The sequence below is a fragment of the Ambystoma mexicanum genome, chromosome 8 (assembly GCF_040938575.1).
Source record: "Ambystoma mexicanum isolate Mex_15411 chromosome 8, UKY_AmexF1_1, whole genome shotgun sequence".
NCBI classification, from domain to species: Eukaryota; Metazoa; Chordata; class Amphibia; order Caudata; family Ambystomatidae; genus Ambystoma; species Ambystoma mexicanum.
Window position 1 is genome coordinate 1,481,431,809 of NC_090929.1, and position 17,949 is coordinate 1,481,449,757.

Genomic DNA, 17,949 nt, shown 5'->3' on the forward strand with positions numbered 1-17,949 from the left:
TGCATGTGGCATAGTTGCACAATTTAATCTACTTTCTTGATTGTGGATAAACGATACAATTTCCTTTTTTGACGTTTTTGCAATTTCCACAGTTTAAACAGTCCCATGTTTCTGTCTGCCCAAATATGTTTGCTTTGGTGGAAGACACTTCGCTTTCACCAATCTGTCTTTCAGATTCATCCCTCTCTTAAATGCCATCATTGGCGGTTTAGGAAAGTGTTTAGCAAGAAGTGAGTCATGGTGTAATATTCCCCAGTTTTTTTTTTCATAATTTTTGAGCTTTGCGTACTTTGTTTAGAATATTTTGTGACAAAAAATAATGGAGCATCAGTGTTCCTTGACAGTTCCTTCCTGTCTATTGATGCTGCATTCGGCCTACGTGTCAGGACAGGGATTACCCCTTTGCACCCAAAAAACGTTAGCTTTTTGATTGACATATTGTGAGTGAACTTGGGAGTGCACTGTATATACATTTTTCCAGGTAGAGAGGGGCAGCACCCCCTCTTGACAGGGTCATGACCCTGACCCTGTCAAACATTGTATGGTTGTCCTCAACGGTCTGAAAAGAAGGATGACCCCCGGTTGGGGCAGGGGGGAGAGGGAGTCAAACAGTGTGCAAGATGGTAGCATTTAAAAGGGATTAGCTATTGCCTAGTTGAGTTCTACAGAGGCAGTTTAATGGTGGTTCAGTGAAGATGAATCGGAGCTTGAAGAGACAATATGACTGTCAAGATAGGACGGTCTCTGCAAAAAAGTCGTCTGACAGAAATGTTGCCAAAAATGGCTATGGTTTGCAGGAAAATTATCACATTGAACATGCGGGGGGATACCCTACAACCCCCAGAACCTTCCCCCCCCCCCCCCAAGGGGAGCGGGGGACACCCCTGCAACCCTTGACCCCATATAAATGGTCACCATATATAAAGTTGCAACAGACTTTTCCCAGCGACCATATATATGGGGATAATACTACCGGATACCGATAGGAAGCAACATAGACAAGTTTGACTGTTTGGTGAGGAGGAAGGTGTAGGAGAGGACACGAGATTGGGCAATGCTGGAGATGCGTGGGAGGAAGTAGTCGGAGGGAGATGGTTCAATGGAGTGGGCAGGGTATCAGAGAATTAGAGAGAAAATTGATCCTGTACAGTTTTAACCAAGTATATTTCATATGATTCCTAAAGTTAAACTATTGGTTTATTGTAATAAGGCTTGGCTATCACTAGCTGTACAATTACTATGCTGGGATTCTTAAAGGATAGTTTAGTATAAAATCCTTCAGGATTTCCTATACAAATGGTGTATGATTGGTCTGACTGTAAGAATGATCATGCCGACCAATAAGAATAAGGTCTTGAAGATGGAAGCATGGTATGTGTTTTAACAATAGTATTTTAGAAACATTAGAGTAAGGCTCTGGCACTTGAAACTTATAGGATCTTCAAAATAATATGTGACTGAAAGCTGGTCACAACTTCTAGTAGATAGTTACAAAATATTTTCTATGGCGATTTTAATTCAGTTCCCAAATTAGAAATGCATTTATTTGAATGTGTTCCTTGTTATTGTCCTCATTATTATGTCTGCATATCTTTGGTTTGTAGGGCCATAACCTGTTGGAGAATGTACTGCGGTCCATGAATTTGTCTGTGAGGTTTGATGCCAACTGCGAGTTTTATTAAAAAGTATGTCTGCTAACATTTCATGATCTGTATTGGGAAAAAATATGCTACTTCAAAATTACTTTCTATGTGAAAGTATTGATGAACAATCCCATATGTTTTCCCCATCGATTCTTATATGATTCCTAGTCATTTCCCAGTGTGCCGCTATGACTCGAATAGGCCTTTAATATACATTATTCTATTGCCTTCCACCATACAGTTGGTCAAAGAGCTCAGTGAATGGCCTCACTCAATGATCTTTTAACCTGCAGGTCCAGGTTAGAATCATGGCAGGCGTAAGGCAGGCATTGAGCATCATTAATTTAACTAATAATAATATTTGTTATTCACATCACTGGGGCATGGAAGGAACTGCTGTAGCAAGGAATATGTAAAAACAAAAGGGACTACTGTGATTAATATCATTATATACCTAGTATCCTGTGGAAAATCAGCATACAAACAGCATATGGATTTCCAATTAGTCATATACTGTGTCCCTTCAGAAACCCATTGGATGATCTCATACAGGCTGTCAAGTGAATTATTCTCATTCTTATTATTAGGGTATATATTTAGCGCAGACACAGCTTCATACCAAAACAAAGGAATACCTCCAGTTACAGGTGCCATTGAAGGAGATGTTTTACTCACTAAAAGGAGAATGTGCAGAAAGCCAGTTAAAGCATTGCAGAATAAAGTATAAATAGTCCCAAGTCCTGAACTTAATTTTCGCCCTTTTCATAAAACTGGGTCCCACCAATATAATCTTAGTTCTGATTTCTTTTATAATTAAATATTTTTTCAAACACAGATCACTTGTTAGTAAGGTGGCGGTAGCTTTTTCTCTTTACTTTCCCTTTACTAGATAGGCGACTGTAAGGAACTCATGGTGGCAACAGAAAAGGCAGACACAAGTGATCACAGTTCAAGGGTGTTTATTAAACTGTACGGGTAGGCTGGAAAAATGCCTAATCTAAACCTAAATCTAAAATGGGAACAAGCTACGACCATCAAATAATCAGGCAGTGCTAGTGGCATCGTGTCAAATAAAAGGGCCTATACTAAGAAAAACCTATTGCCAATCTGTACAACTAAATACAAAAAGAGTGTGGAATAGGGTTCACAAGAAAGAAAGAAGTGTTCACCAATGATCAGTCAGGATGTGGTAGCCGGGGGTCTCCCTTCCCAACATTTTGAGCACAGGAAAAGGAGGGGACTCATAAGCACAGCACGCGCTCGAGCTTTCCCAGCACGAGACTGCAGTTCCTTTCTCCAGTATCAGGACCTTCAGTGGGTAAGTCTCTTTTTCTACAAAAAGTCTCTTGCCTCCGAGGACTTGATGCATTCAAAAAAACAAACAAAAAGTTCCTTTCCAAATGAATGTTGGGTGATGCCTTTTCACCCCTCAATCCCCCCTCTTCCGGGCTCAGATCCACAAAATGTTCCTTGCGATATCAGGAACTTCGGTGGTTAGATCTCGTTTCCAAGGGCCTGATATGTTCAAAATAATCAAACAAAAGTTCCTTTCTGAATGCAATTTGGGTGACGATTCTCCCCCTCATCTGGGCTCAGACCCCTCTCGAATGTCAGCCTCCCTCTGTCGGGTTCACTACGGCTTTTCCCAAAAAATGTCACCTGTTGAATTCACAACTCTTACTGTCCTTTAAGACAATCCACTGTCGACATCCCTCCGTCGGGTTCACTCTTTATCAACACAATGTTCATTGGGGCATCATGCTTCACCCCGGCAGGGATACCTCAGCGGGTTCAAGTGTAACTAAGCTCCCTGCAAGCAACAGCGCCTCAGTGCCCACGGGCTGTTTGTGCGCTATGCAAATGTAATAATAAATTTTCCAGCCTCACAGTTCCTTCTACTTTCTCCCTATGCAGGATTTGCTTCCCTTAGTTTTGCAATGGTTTGTCAGTCAAAGACTTTCGACTGTACAGGGCATTTTGCTATACCCCTGTATGACCACTTTGACCTTTTTCTGGCAGCTCTCCTTAGGCCTTCTGGTATCAGAAGTTTCAACAAAAAGGAGAATCAACCGAGTCTCTTGAGTGAGCATCCACATGGTGTCGGACCCCTCTGCAGCTGGTTTTCCCCTAAGGTGCTAACAGTTCTTTGAACTTCCCTCAATTTGCCATTGCCACTTTCATTCAACACAGTTCAGTTTCTTATCGGTTCACCCCTTGACTCACCGGCTGTGATGAACCGCTTGGCTTTTCTTGTCTCTGGACTCAAGGGCAGTACCATGGTAGCAAACATCTCTCCCTGCCCTGCTTATCAGCGTAGGTGGACTTAGTGTACCGTTGACATCTGCTGCAACACATGCTGGCTATTGTTTGTGGTCTTATGATTTCTTCCACGGAGGCTTCACAGGTCTGAGTCAGAAAGGGCAAGGTCGCTTCTCTCCTTGTCACCCCTTCAGTCTTCGCCGCCTTTCTCCTCCTCTTGAACTGCTGCCCTGGGATAGCTGACTCATTGTGCGGTCTGCCTTGCTCGTAGTGTGCTCTTGTGTTCCACCTTTTTATGCCTGTGGGGAAGGGATAGGGCTGTCAGGTGTGTGTAATTCTGATTGCCTAACCCTTGTGTTGGGACATGTCAGGTAAACGGCTCTGTTGTTAGTCTGTTGTCTTTTGTGGTGTGTGAAAGTGTTTGTGTCAGAAAGGGGGAGGTAGAGTTCCTGAGTATCTTACATGGAAGGATGAAGAAAAGGTGTTATAAGAAGGGGGATACTGCATCTCACCCGCTGGTGTCACACTTCCACTCCCTGAGGATCATCCAGGTGATCCTCCCGCACTGGTCCTCGCCCAGAAACTGGATCCAATAGCGATGACCGTGTCCTGGCCACCTGGATGACAAATCCCAGAGAACTAGCAAGTGAGACACCTCCAGGTTTCTCACACAACACCACCGACACTAGGGACAGGAATAGAAGTGTTTTTTTCACCAATAAGGAAAGTTGGTTTTCCTATAGGACACTAGTTAGTGAGGATGAACAGTTCTGTGGTTTCTGAGGCGTCACATGCAGCAACTGGTGCACATGTCTCAACACCTGCACCGACCCATCTGCCCCTTGGTCCCCCCTGTCACCTGAGGCAGACATCCAATCACATATGCAGCGTGACATAGATACAGGGAGTGACAATGATGCCAGTGGAACAATTGATGCAGGCAACAGGGGGTTCAGGTCCCCCTGCTTCAGCCCCAGCCCTCTCCATAACCCACAGTGGGTGTCTCAGCATTCCATTGATGCGATCTGGAAGAGGCTGGACACCATGGAGCAGCAGCAGGTACGCATCAAGAATATGACAGAAATGCAGATGCAGCATCTGAAGGCCATTTGTGACTCGATGCAGGGCTCATTATGCAGGATTGCAAGGTCCTTGGACCAGCAGTGCCGGAAATTGAATGCAGCAACTGCTGCCATAACCATGTGGGCCAGAGGGAGAGGGAGCCCACAGAGGGAATTTCAGCATTTTCAGAATCAGTGCACAGCAGCATGCTCCTGACCCTCCAGCACATCCGGGCCCAGGAGTCTGAGCCATCCACTTCATTTACCCACACAGAGGGGTCCTTGTCTAGGAGCCAAAGTCGCTGCTCCCTACGACATGTGGCCCGTTCACTGCCAGAACAACCTGGCGACTACACTTGTAGTGACACTATTACTTCGGGCACAAAGCCGGTCGGTGGGAATGGATGTTGGGGATGGAGGGAGATGGGTCGGAATGGGTGTTTTGCACAGTTCTCAATAAAATACAGACCTGAACACATGCAAGGACAATGCTTATTTTGTGAATGTGAAATATTTAATATGTAGCTATGAACAGCAGGTGAAAAGAAATGTGTCTGGAAAAAATAGTCTATTAGTTCTTACTGCACCAGACAGCTATCCCTGCCTTCCTCACCCTCACTGTGTGGCAGCACTTCACACACAGAAAGTGAGTGGTTATTGTCTGAGGCAGGCATGTCATCATCAGGGGACAGGGGGACATATCGCCTAAGGCAGATGTTGTGCAGCATGGCACAGATGACAAAGATTTACCCAACCTTCTCTGGCCTGTACATTAAGGCCCCTCTGGTCTGGTGGAGACAGAGGAAACATCCCTTTAGTAAGCGGAAGGTCTGCTCGATGCACAGCCTGGTCCCGACATGTGCCTCATTATATGCCACCTCCTGTGGCTTAAGTGGATTGCGCAAAGGTGTCATCAGCAATGGGAGCTGGCAGTATACAGAGTCACCTCCAAGGTTAAAGGTCACAGGTGTCAGTAACAGTGCATTGAGGATGGTTGCCATTTTTCATGGCATGTTGATGGACACTGTTGATACAGTTATGGTGCATTGTTGTACAACATGCCTTTCCATTCCAGTAATTAAATGAAGTGCTTTATTGAACAGGGGTACACATGCATTGCCACTTTGTGAAACCCTGTGCACACAGCTCAGACCCATCAGTTGTTACACACATACCCTGTTCAGGGATTTGCTATGTCCATGTTGTCTGTGTTGGCTCTGTGCAGTGCTGCCATGCCTGTGCCCTGGTGGGCGTTTGGTTGTTGTGCATGTTTTGAGGTTTCTGTGTTCCTGCTGTAATGGATTCACATACATGCTTTGCACCTTACATGCCATCACTATCTGCCAGTCTTGCATTCTCATTGTGAAGTGTTGAACTGTGCTATTGGCTGTGTAAATATGTGTTCCATATGCATTTGGGCTCCTGTAGTCCTCTGTGGATGATGTATTTCTTGGAGCAATATGCATTACTGATATGCTACGGCATTGTCCTGCTGGGTGTGGTCCTGTGGGTTGGTGGATGTCATATGTGGGGTGAGAGGGCAGGTCCTGCATGTATAGCGTCTTGACAAGGCTGCATTGATTAGTAGTTGTAATGCCCTCCCCCTTCACATAGCATTTCACTTGTGATGCAAGATTATGTGTGATGGCACATGTACTTACCCAGTATGCATGTCTGTTGCCCTCTGAACTAGGAAATCAGGCATAGCAATGGGTGATCTTGACGTCAGCATCATGGACTGCCTGAAGATTCATAGCGAGATACTGCTTCCTGTTGCGGTATACCTGTTCTGCTGTCTGGGGGGCAACCAACGCCACATGTGTGCAGTCCAGAGCAGCAATTGCGTTGGACCGGTGGGCTGTCGAGTCAAAACATGCTTCAATGACATTTATCTGTGCCAGGGTGCATTGAGCTGAACATGTGGGCTGAGACATGCAATGGAGCATGCCCACAGTGTGCTGGTAGGTGCCAGTTGCTAGTAAATGAAGCACCAACACAAGCTTCAGCAGCGGAGGTAAGGCAGTTCCGATGACACTGCTCCGGATGTTGTCATGGATCAGGGGTAATAGCTGTGCAATGGTCTCCCTGTCCAGCCGGTGCAGAGGAATAAACTGAATATCATTTCATGCCCGGGTTGAGGGCCTGCTCTGGGGAATGGGCACTCGCCTTGCATGGCATCTCCTCCTCCTCTCAGATCTGTGTGCAAGGTGGTGCTGTCCCGGCCTCTGCCCCTCAATGTAGAGCAGGAGGTGCTGCATATCCCAGTTTGAAACTGCTAGTGGTAGCATGGTGTTGGAAAGTGTGTTTAGGTCAGGTTTGAGGCTTCTCTTTCTGAGTGGATTGGTTGCACCTGTGACTTGATTCTCATCACCTGTATGCATTTACCTCCATATATTTGCACTGTATTTTTGGTGGAACTACCACCCATTTTTGGAGGTATGTATACTTGTAATATGGCAAAAAAACATTTTGCATCTTGGCTGTAATTCTGCCAGCACCAGAGCTAATTCCACCATATGTCAGCAATAATTCCACCAGCAAAATGATCACCCATTTCCAGGTTACCCTAATTCGGCGGTGTGGTAAAAGTGGTGATAATTTAATTATCACCACTTTTACCACATACCGGCTACCTCATAATGAGCCCCATTGTCTAAAAGTTGTTTGATTTGCACTGAGGAAGGCACAGCTTTAAAGCATAGGCTTCTAAAGCCAAAACCAAAGTTGGCAACACATATACAGTATCTCTACCAACTGAGTGAGCATCTTCTTTTCGAACATGGCAGCTTAATCGGTTGCCATTACTTGGAATGAGTCTAAGGGTCATGTGATAAAGAACAGACTTTCTCCTACCCATGTTCTGTTCTAATGAATCAAGTGTAAACAGTGACAGGTTCTCATGTGGTATTGTGTATGCATTTAACCCAAACCAAACTCTTATTGTAATTGGTATATGTTATTTATTAATTGAATTGTGTGCTTTTTGGAATACATTTGCTACCTTTGGTATACAATATTTCTGAAAAAAAATGTAATGTACTGGGTATTGATTTTCTTTCACCTTGAGCATGTGTTTACTTTGTATTATATATCGTAGAGTATTATGCAGGGATCTGTCTGTATTGTTGTCCTATAAAAGAGAATTGAATCAGGAAGGCATTATGCCCATGTCCTCAAACCCAGGCTTTTTGTACATGCCTGGAGTACGGAGTACAGGACATCCCAAACACTCATTTCCAGATTCAAAAACATGAGGGCAAATGAAAAAAGCGCAGAGGATGTGCTTACACTCATTTCTGAAATGTGCAGGTCACCTTATTCTCAATCATGAGCTGCACATTTCAGGAGGGGCTGGACAGTGGCAAAAAGATGTGCTGTTCAGCCCTCTTGCAGACATTAGTGTAGGGAGTGCACAATGTAGGACAGGTTCCCAGCAACCAAATAGTTGCAAGAAGCCCATTTCACAGAGGGCCTATCTTTGTGAAACGATCGGAATAAAAAGCATTTCCATCCCCTTTCGGGGAAATGGCAATGCAAGTGTAACAGCCACAGGTTAAACCGTGCATGTCACACTTAATGAAAAAATCATGACAGGGTTAGAAATGATGGGGGATGGAAATGCAAGTGTAACAGCTGCGGTTTAAACTGCTGCTGGCACACTAAAAAAATAAAAACAGGACAGGTTCTATCATGATTTGCATCTCCCCCTGCACCTGTTTTCAACAGGCATATGGGATCACCCTAATTTCTGTACATTTAAAAGCGCAACGAGTTTGTGAATTCGGGAAGAGCTTTTAAATGCGCAGAATGTTTTGCAAAAGTGTGCAAAGGTGTGAGAAAGGGCATCTGTATGCGCTTATTCAAATGCCCTTAGTAAATCGGGCTGATCCTTTTTTTTTTTTTGGAGTAAGGGATGAGATGTGGAAGCATTCATGATCCTACTGAGAGCGCAGAGAACTCGGCCCATCTAACGATGGAGACTGGGATGATCTCAACAGAATAGGCGGTAGGGTTGAGGGAGCGGAGTGTTTTTGTAGGAGGTCTGGGGAGACAGAGGAGAGTATTCAGTCCAGAAGAGCTGTGTGTGTGTTGGTGTGCAGCAGGGGAGGGGGGCTAATGCTGTGGGAGACTGATTTGATGATCTGTTGAATTTCATAAATTTCGTTCAATAAAAAAGTTGTTTTCCGTCACATTTTTCCTGAATTTGCTGGCACCTCATGGTCAGGGGAGGGTTTGGTGCCAGGCTTTACTACATCAGAGAGGTCTTTGCTCCTGTTAGCGGCTCCTGCAGTGGTGGTGGAGTTCTAAGTAGCTTTGGCCTCCGAAATCAGAGTCCTACAGTTACCACAGAGAGATTGGAGGCGAGTGAGATCTCCAAATATACATATTTACACCAGGGTTTCTCTTGGGCACTGATTGAGTGTGTGTTGGAAGTGAAGCACCTTGAAACACATGGAGAACGCAGGAATGCACAGCACGGGAACCAGCTCCCTCGTGTTTTCAGACAAAAATAATGCCATGGACAGCCAGGGGCCCCAACGTTAAGGAACATGAAATTGAAAATGGTGCATTACTCCTTTGAAGGTTTGCTCTGGTGTCCAAAGCCCAAATCAAATACAGACGGGACCTCGTCCATTCTTCCTTCCCAGGTGGACACCATCACAGGAAGCCCATCCTGAAGTCAGAGATCACAGCAATGGCGGCAGGCTGCCACCTTGCCTCAGAAACAGGCAGCACAATCCTGTGTCCTTTATTTTCATGCGGGACTCTGCTGCCTGCCTCTCAGTAGGGATGCGTCCCCCTCTACGTGTCTTATTTTTTTGTTTGTTGTCGAGCCTTTCACCTCTGCAACAAACGTAGCGGCTAATAATGGGAGCCGGTGGGACATTGGAAGACTGGCCCCTCCGGCTCTCACTATTACACCATCTCCACCTGAGAGGAGCTCTCCTGTCAGTCAGCGTGTTCACATTGCACAATGTGAACATGCTGATTGACAGGATAGGCATCCTCTCCTGTCTGGTGCGTCTAAGTTCCCAGAGGAGGATAGGGCCATTTGGTCTTTCCTGTGGCTGCACAGGCACGTGTGGATGCATGCAGGCAAGGTACGTGTATTTTGTGTGTGGATGCATACATGTATGGATTGTAAAAATGTATGTATGTATTTTGGTGTTTGTTGTGTGTGAAGGGTGAGTGAATGTGCGGGTCAAAGTGTTTTTGGTGTTGACTGTGTGTGAGTGTCAGCCCCCGCCCCTAAATGTAGGGGCTCATTGGGCCCCTATATGTAGGGGTGGCAGCTGTTTTTGGCATTGCATTCATTTTCCTTCACGCTTGATGGACAATAACTGTACATCATGGGTAAAGCAAAGATACGTATTATTACGTGGATAGGCTGGCCTACATTGAATGTAGACAATCCATCCATGTAATATTACTTATCTTTGATTTATCCATGATGTACAGATACTGGCCATCAAGATTAAAGCAAACATGATTTGGCTCCATTCGGGGAACTACCTCTTGTTATATTAATTCATTCGGGGCCGGCCTTAGGCTTGGGCGCTCTAGGGCACCATAGACTCCACCACGCCAGCATGGAGGAGCCTTTATAAAGCTCCTTTGTGCTGGCGCAACAGCAGCCGTGGCGCCCTATGCAAATCAAAAGGCTCCCCCATGCTGGCACTCTAGTTGCACCCTACATAGGTGTAAAGCTCCCTGCTAACCCCTGTGGGTGGAGCTTTTCACTTACTTTGGGCGCCACTGATGCACAAGCATGGGGGGGGGCAGCTTTTGTATTACAAAGGAAGCCGCCGTCACGCCATCTCGGGGGAGCCCATCAAGTGCTTCCCCGAGCTGGCGTGGTGGCGGCACCCTGTTTAAATTAAAGGTACCCCACTCTCGTGTTGGCGCAGGCGCTCCAGCATGGGAGCAGGGAGCTTTTCATTTGAACAGGGCACCACTACCATGCCAGCATGGGGCAGCCTTTGAAAGGGTCCCCTGAGCTGGCATGGTGGCAGTGCCCTATTTCAGTGAAAAGCTCCCCGCACCAGTACCGGAGCAGATGTTCACTTTAATGGGGGTCCATTGCCACGCCAGCATGGGGCAGCCTTTGAAAGACCCCACACCCCGAGCTGGTGTGGTGGTGGTGCCCTCTTTAAGTGAAAAGCTCCCCACTCCTTTGTTGGAGAGAGGAGCTTTTCACTGAAATGGGGCATCACTGCCCTAAATGAAAATACTGTGGGCTCCCCCTTTTCCATGGAGGAGGGGGAGGGAGGGGAAGAGGGTGGGCCGAGGGTCGTGGCCAAACCTGGCATTTTGCATAAAAGCAAACAGCATTTTAGGAACACGTATGTTTCCAAAATGCTCTTTGCATCTATACAAAATGCATGTTTAAATTTAAAATTGCCCACAATTTTACATTTGAAACATGGCTGTGATGGTGATTCAGCAAGAAATCCTTTTGAGTGAATAACAGAAGTTGGACTCTGCTATTTTCATTGGTCACAATACTCAAAATAACAAAAAATATCTGTAAATTATGATTTGGAAATCTTTTCAACAGGCTGTTTCTGCATTCTGTCTCGTGCCAAGTCTTCTGCAGCAGATCTGGAAATTTCCTGGGCTGGTGCCAGGAGCTTTTCTACTACATAGGGAGCTTGCGCGTTGCTAGAGCCAGTCTCATTTTATTTTTTGAAGGGTGGCTGAATGACAGTTTTGAAAGCTTGTCATTAGAGGGATAGGTTATTGATATCGCCTGTGCAGGCTTTTGTCCTCCGACAATGTATGTTTGCTGCTGCCATGTTAAGGAATGTTTAAATGTAAATTGTCTGCTGTCCCAGGTGAGAAATCTGACAGGATCTTGGTGGCACCCCATTCCCATCAGAGCACAGGGCTTAGCACTCAGACACATACTCAATGGGGGAGGCTTAAGCCCTCCCAAGGCCCACCCTACTTTATTGGGGAAAGAAATTACTCCCATGCTGGCACCAGGAGCGGCATATATCTTGTTTCGCCTGAGGCACTGCCAGAGTTAAGGGCTTCCCTGCCTGCACTGAATGCATACCAGTGTTTCAACATAATAGCACTTGTCTTTGCTTTACACTTGATGCACAGTTAGGTGCATCGCAAACATGGCAAGTGTTGTTACCCAGAGATGGCAACTTTTCACAGTGGACTCAAGGGTCACTTATGGGTTGCTCACAGTGCCATGGCTCACACTTGTAAAATGTGCATAATTTGCTGATCTCCGCACACCTCTTGCATGGTTTACTTTCAGAATGTAGCTTTATTTTCAACCCATACCCACCAATAACAGACTCCAAAGCCCTTAAATCTTTTTTGGGACATGTGACAGCAAGGCTGTACACTTCTGGGCTGTGAAATCTGCCAATTTAGGAGATTGCAGGAGGACAACGCTCTGTCACTAGTAGAAGCAGACCTCAGTAAAGCCACTGTATGGAGATGAAAGGCGCGTTTGCATGTAAAAGGTAATTGCTTTAGTAAATGATGACCGTTTTTCTCAGGCTACCCTGCTTGTGTTTTTTCTGGCACCTTCGCAGCCTCAAGGATTTGTTGATTATTTGCTGGTCAAACCCACGAGTTGACAGCTCTGGTTACTTGGCTAGACTTGTCCTACATTGAATGTAGGCCAGTCTACCCACATAATAATATCACTTGACTTTGCTTTACCCATGATGCACAATTACTGTGCATATTAACTGTGCATCAAGGGTAACGCAAACAGGAAAGGTGTTGTCTCTGGCCTAAATTTAATGTGGACCAGTCTAGCCAGCATTCTTTCTGTGGCATGTCATTTTTTATTTTACTGGCTGCGAGTCCTTCTATGGCAGTACTAACATAATGGTTTGGTTGCTCACACATTATGCACATACATTTTTGCCCCAGGTGTTCAAGAATTCACCAGGTGCCACTGGATCACAGGGATATATAAGATTCAGGTTTGAGAGCAAGCACAAGGTTTGGAGGAAAACTGGAGAGAAAACAGGATTAGGAAGAGAGGGAGAACCAAGACATCAGGAGGGGGATGGTTTTAGATAGCAGCAGGAAGTTGGTTGGTGACATCAGAAAGAGGATAGTCTAGAACTTCAGGATGGGGATTGTCTGAGCTATCAGGAGGTGGGAGTTGAACATCAGAATAAGGTTTGAGAGAAGAGTCAGGAGAAATTCAAGGAGGGAAGAGAGGTCATAGATAGAAATGTCAGGAAGGAGTGAGAGAGCATACGTGGCCTAAAGCAGCAGGTAGAGGCGAGAGCCCAATCTGAAGGGATTAAGCCCATGGTCGAGGGAGGAAGAAGTATGTGGCATGGCATTTAGAAGTGTAAGGAAGGCATGGTATCAAACAGTAAGACAGACACAGGTGATCACAGTTCAAGGGTGTTTATTGAACTTCAATTGGGTTTGAAAAACAAACGCCTATCTAATCCTACAACTAAAGATGGGAGCAAGCTACGACCATCAGATAATAATAAGCAGTCCTAGTCAAGTCTGTCAAAATAAAAGGGCCTATACTAATAAACCTATTTCCAATCCTTACTTCTAAATACAAATGGTGTCGGAAACAATGTTATTAAAAAGAAAAGTGTTTAAGAAATATGTCAGGATATTGAAGCCGTTGGCTTCCCTTCCCCACGTTTTCAGCATGTGACAAGGCAGCACACTCTAGCTTAGCACACTCTCTGGCTTCTCTAGCACGAAGATGCAGTTCAAAACTTCAATGTCAGGGCCTTCTGTGCCAAAGTCTCTTTGCCATTCAAAGTCTATTATTTACCGGGCTCAGACCCACTTTAAACACAACACGTTCAATTGGTCTCCCTCTAATGGGCTCGGACAAAATTCATGTACTTTTCCAACCTTTCTCTAGTTCATCAAAATCGAAGACTTTTGACTGTGCGCAGGATTTTGCTTGACCCATCGCAGGACCACTTCGATTCACATTTATCCGTTCGCTTTCGATCGGTCTACCGTCTGTTGGGCTCAGACCGAATGTATTTACGTTTGTCACTTGTCAGGAGGATACATTAAAGAGACCTTCGATTGAGCACCCACGCGGTGCCAGACCACTCTGTCAAAGGTATTGTAGCTTGCTTTAAAGTTCAATCACACATCAGCAGTTCAACTTCACTTGCGTCTCTTATCACATGCGTTTTAGCAATGTTAGTCCCAGCGCTCACCATACAATGGTGCTGCTTCCAACCTTGGCTTTAACACAGACCGGTCTTGTATCGGTCTCCCAAACTCACCGGCTGTGTTGACTTCACTGAATCTGCTTTGTTCTTTGAGCCAAGGATGGTACCACAGCGGCTGGTGATTCTCCCTGACTTGATTGACGCGCGAGTGCCCCGGGTATCTCTGACACACAATGCAGGATTCTTTAGCGTGGTTTCCTAGTCCTACGATTTCTATTCTCGAGGTCTCAGGAAAGTAACAGTTCCTTGTCGAAAAGGTCAAGGGAATTTACATCCTTGCAAATCCTTCTGTTGTGCCATCTTTCCGCTCTCAAGTTCAGCTGCCATCTCGAAACTGCTGTTTACTCGTGTGCTTTGCCTCGCTCAGAGTGTGCTCTCGTGCTCCGCCTTTTAACCGTGTGGGGAAGTGTAATGGAAGTCAGGTGTGTGTGATGGTCACTAATTGCCTGACCTCACCTGACCATTGTATTGGGACACGTCGGGTATACTGCTTAGGTGTTAAATCTGTTTTCTCTCATAGCAGGCTGTCCATTAGAAAGTGTTTGTGTTGTAAAGGGGTGGGAGGGCAGAGTTCCTACATATCTTACCTGGTGGGATGGAGTAAAAGTGTTACAAGGAAGGTGATACCTCATCTCACCGTCTGATGTCCCACTCCCCGAAGACCCCTGGCCCAGGTGATCCTCCCACAATGGTCCACCCCCAGGAACTGGATCCAAAAGCCAGGGCGTGTCCTGGCCACCTGGATGAAAGACCCTTAAACCTGAGAGTAAGAAGAAAAATGGGGACCACAAGAAAACCGGAGAAGAATTATGTGGGAATCCCTTTTAGGCAGAGTTTGAGAATACAGGGAGAGACCCACAGAAGAAAGGGATAGAGGGTGCGAGAACCCTTTTGAGCCCAAACTCATGTCGCACTTGAAATAGTGCGGAGTGGTCCACAGGCACGAGGAGACTTGCTTAGTTTTCTTTTCATTAAGTTTAGGGTTCACTTTTGTTTTGGCTACCAGGTATTCCATTAACAAAATAAAAAGAAACCAGCTTTACTGTATTGCCATACTGTCCTGGTCACTGGTTCGTTTTACCTTTGCGGTAATACCTTGTAATTACTTAAAATGGGCCGTAATGTATTAACTTTTTTTATTTTTCAGACAACCACTTATAGATGTAGTAAACATACTTCCATCACGTTTGGTAGCCTCTTTTCTGTGTCTATTATCAGAGGTATGTGTGCAAACACATCATGACCAACTAAAAATAAAATGTAAAAAACGCTGTAATTCAGCACTAACAGGGAACACACATCATTGTACAAAGCAACAAGGGACCAAAACAAGCGCTTTAAGGCACTATTGAGGAAATATCACCCCACCTTTAACAGTTCTACAGGCTCTTACAAAATGGCTGTTGCTGTAACAGAGCATTTTCAAGGATGTACTTGTTATGCATGATGAAGCCGCTGGAAATGGGCTATGACAGCAGGCAAAGCTCACGATACACAAACATAAAGCAGTTATAATGAAAGTGACAGTCAAACCCTAACACTGGCAGTGATGGGAAGCACAGTTATCAAGAGTACCGCTCCAAGTGACACCTTTTGTCAGGGGGGACAACGTAGGTATGAGAGAAATTTAAACCAAGAATAAGGTCTATCCCATTGGGTATGATATTGTCTCACCTCGAACAGTGATGTTGGCGTTCCCCATGAGCTCCCCAGTCCTATCGTCTGACTGCGTTCCTCAGTGGAGAATATTTGCACGCTAGTTGTACTCTTGAACTCGCACTTTGTACAGTCCCTGGGCCAGATTCTCAAAAAGGAGTGCAAATGAAAGGGCAACAGAGAAAGTGCTCATTTAATTTGTGGCACTTTAAGAAATGCTCAGGACACCATATTCTCAAAAAGGTGACCTGTGCATTTTAGGTGGGGCTGGACAGTGGCACAAAGATGCAGTGTCCAGCCCCCTTGCATACATTAGTGTTGGCAGCGTGCTCCCAACACAAATTAATGACAGGCTCCCAGCAAGCACGTGGTTGATGGGTGCACATTTAAGGGGCAGTTTAAATCGCTGCTGTCACACTAAAAAAAGAAGAGAAAAGAAATAAATCAAGACAGTTTCAGAAATTACCCTGTCATGATTTGAGCCTCTGCCTGCACCCGTTTTAAAAGGTGCAGGGGCATGACCCTCCTTTCTACGCATTTCAAAGCACACCTCATTTGTGAATTCAGGATGTGCTTTAAAATTCCCTTTTACTCGTGAAAATGTGCAGGGGGGGGGGGGCCTTTGTGAATTGGGCTGCTCCTTTTTTTGGCGCAAGAGATATGAGATGCAACGGCGCATCTCCTCACTTGCACCAAAAAGAATCTTGAGACTCTAGCCCACAGTCTCTCTGTTGGGATGAGGGTAGTGTAAAGGTTGTCGCCATCTGCTACCGGCACTTTGCTCGCTCCAGGATCCCTGTCTCAGTCTCTGGTTTCCCTTGCCACCACCCCGAGTACTCCTCCTCTGTCCTTCCGGACGGTGTCTTGTTCCTCCTCCCATCTCCTCAACCTGCCTTGGCATGTCCTTCAAGTCTTGGTGTCTCACCTCGACTTCTCTCCATCCATCGCGCTTCCTCCTCCTCAGAGACCACATCCTGAGCGAATAACATTGCATAACACATTCGATTTTCAAATAAATACCCAATCACTATGAATGAGTGTATGAGAATGGACTGGTCCTGCTTCTGGTAGGTTTGAGCCCCAGAAAAATAGCCTGCTTCCTTCCACATGAAGAAGAATGTGCACTGAGAAGCCACTGACTCCCTATTTCGGCCAGAATAAACCTCAAAATCTTGACACTCATGAACAAAACACTGTATGGTTTGGCTCCTATTTATTTGAAACAGTGTTGTCGTGGCATAACTCTTATAGATATCTGAGATTGGTACTACGCCAGTCTATACGCACCCCAATGATCTGCAAATCCAGGGTATCCGGCAGGTCCAGCACAGTTGCCTGAAGCAAATTGAGGAATGATCTGCCTGAGGACATTAGAAAGATCGCAGATCTCCATCACCTGAGAGAGAACCTGAAAGCCTACCCATTTGATGGCCATGGGTAACAACCCAATGTAGACTGCAAATTCCTTTCTTCACTATTTCCATTGTTTCAGGCCAACTCTCTTATTGGGTCCCTCAAGTGCTGAGAAACCTAGGCGGTGTAGAACCAAACGGCATTACTAAATAAGAACAGAGGGTAATGTTTGAGGGTGTTCCTAGGACGAACACTATGATGAGTGAAGAGAGAGGAGAGGTGTATGCAATTTTGAGTGTCACATGCTGCTTCATGACCATCTCAATGGCAGGTGTGTCCGAGGAAACGCAGGCCATCCTTCGCAGAGTAAGTGAACCCAGTGTTGCCATTAGTTCATTTACTTGGATCAGAGCAAGCACCCACCGACGGGTCATGCACCATGAACTGATATACACTGCGCATTGAAAAACGTGTGCATGGGCAAACTATAAATAAAATATATCATATCAAACTAGGCATGCACAATTCATGAAGAAATGCCCACTGTCCATTTCTTGCTATGTGGAACTAGCCTTGTATGCTTATTGGTTTTGTTCAATTCACATGATTCGAGGCGTGCCATCTGAGACTTTCTTTGCCAAATCTCGATGATGATTTTCTATTCCGTTAATTGTCCTGCTCAACTACTCAGGGCAATGCTTCTTGCTCACTCGAGTAGTTACGGACAGATGTTTGGAAGCCGTTGGATTCCGGTAGCTGTCACACTCGAGAGGG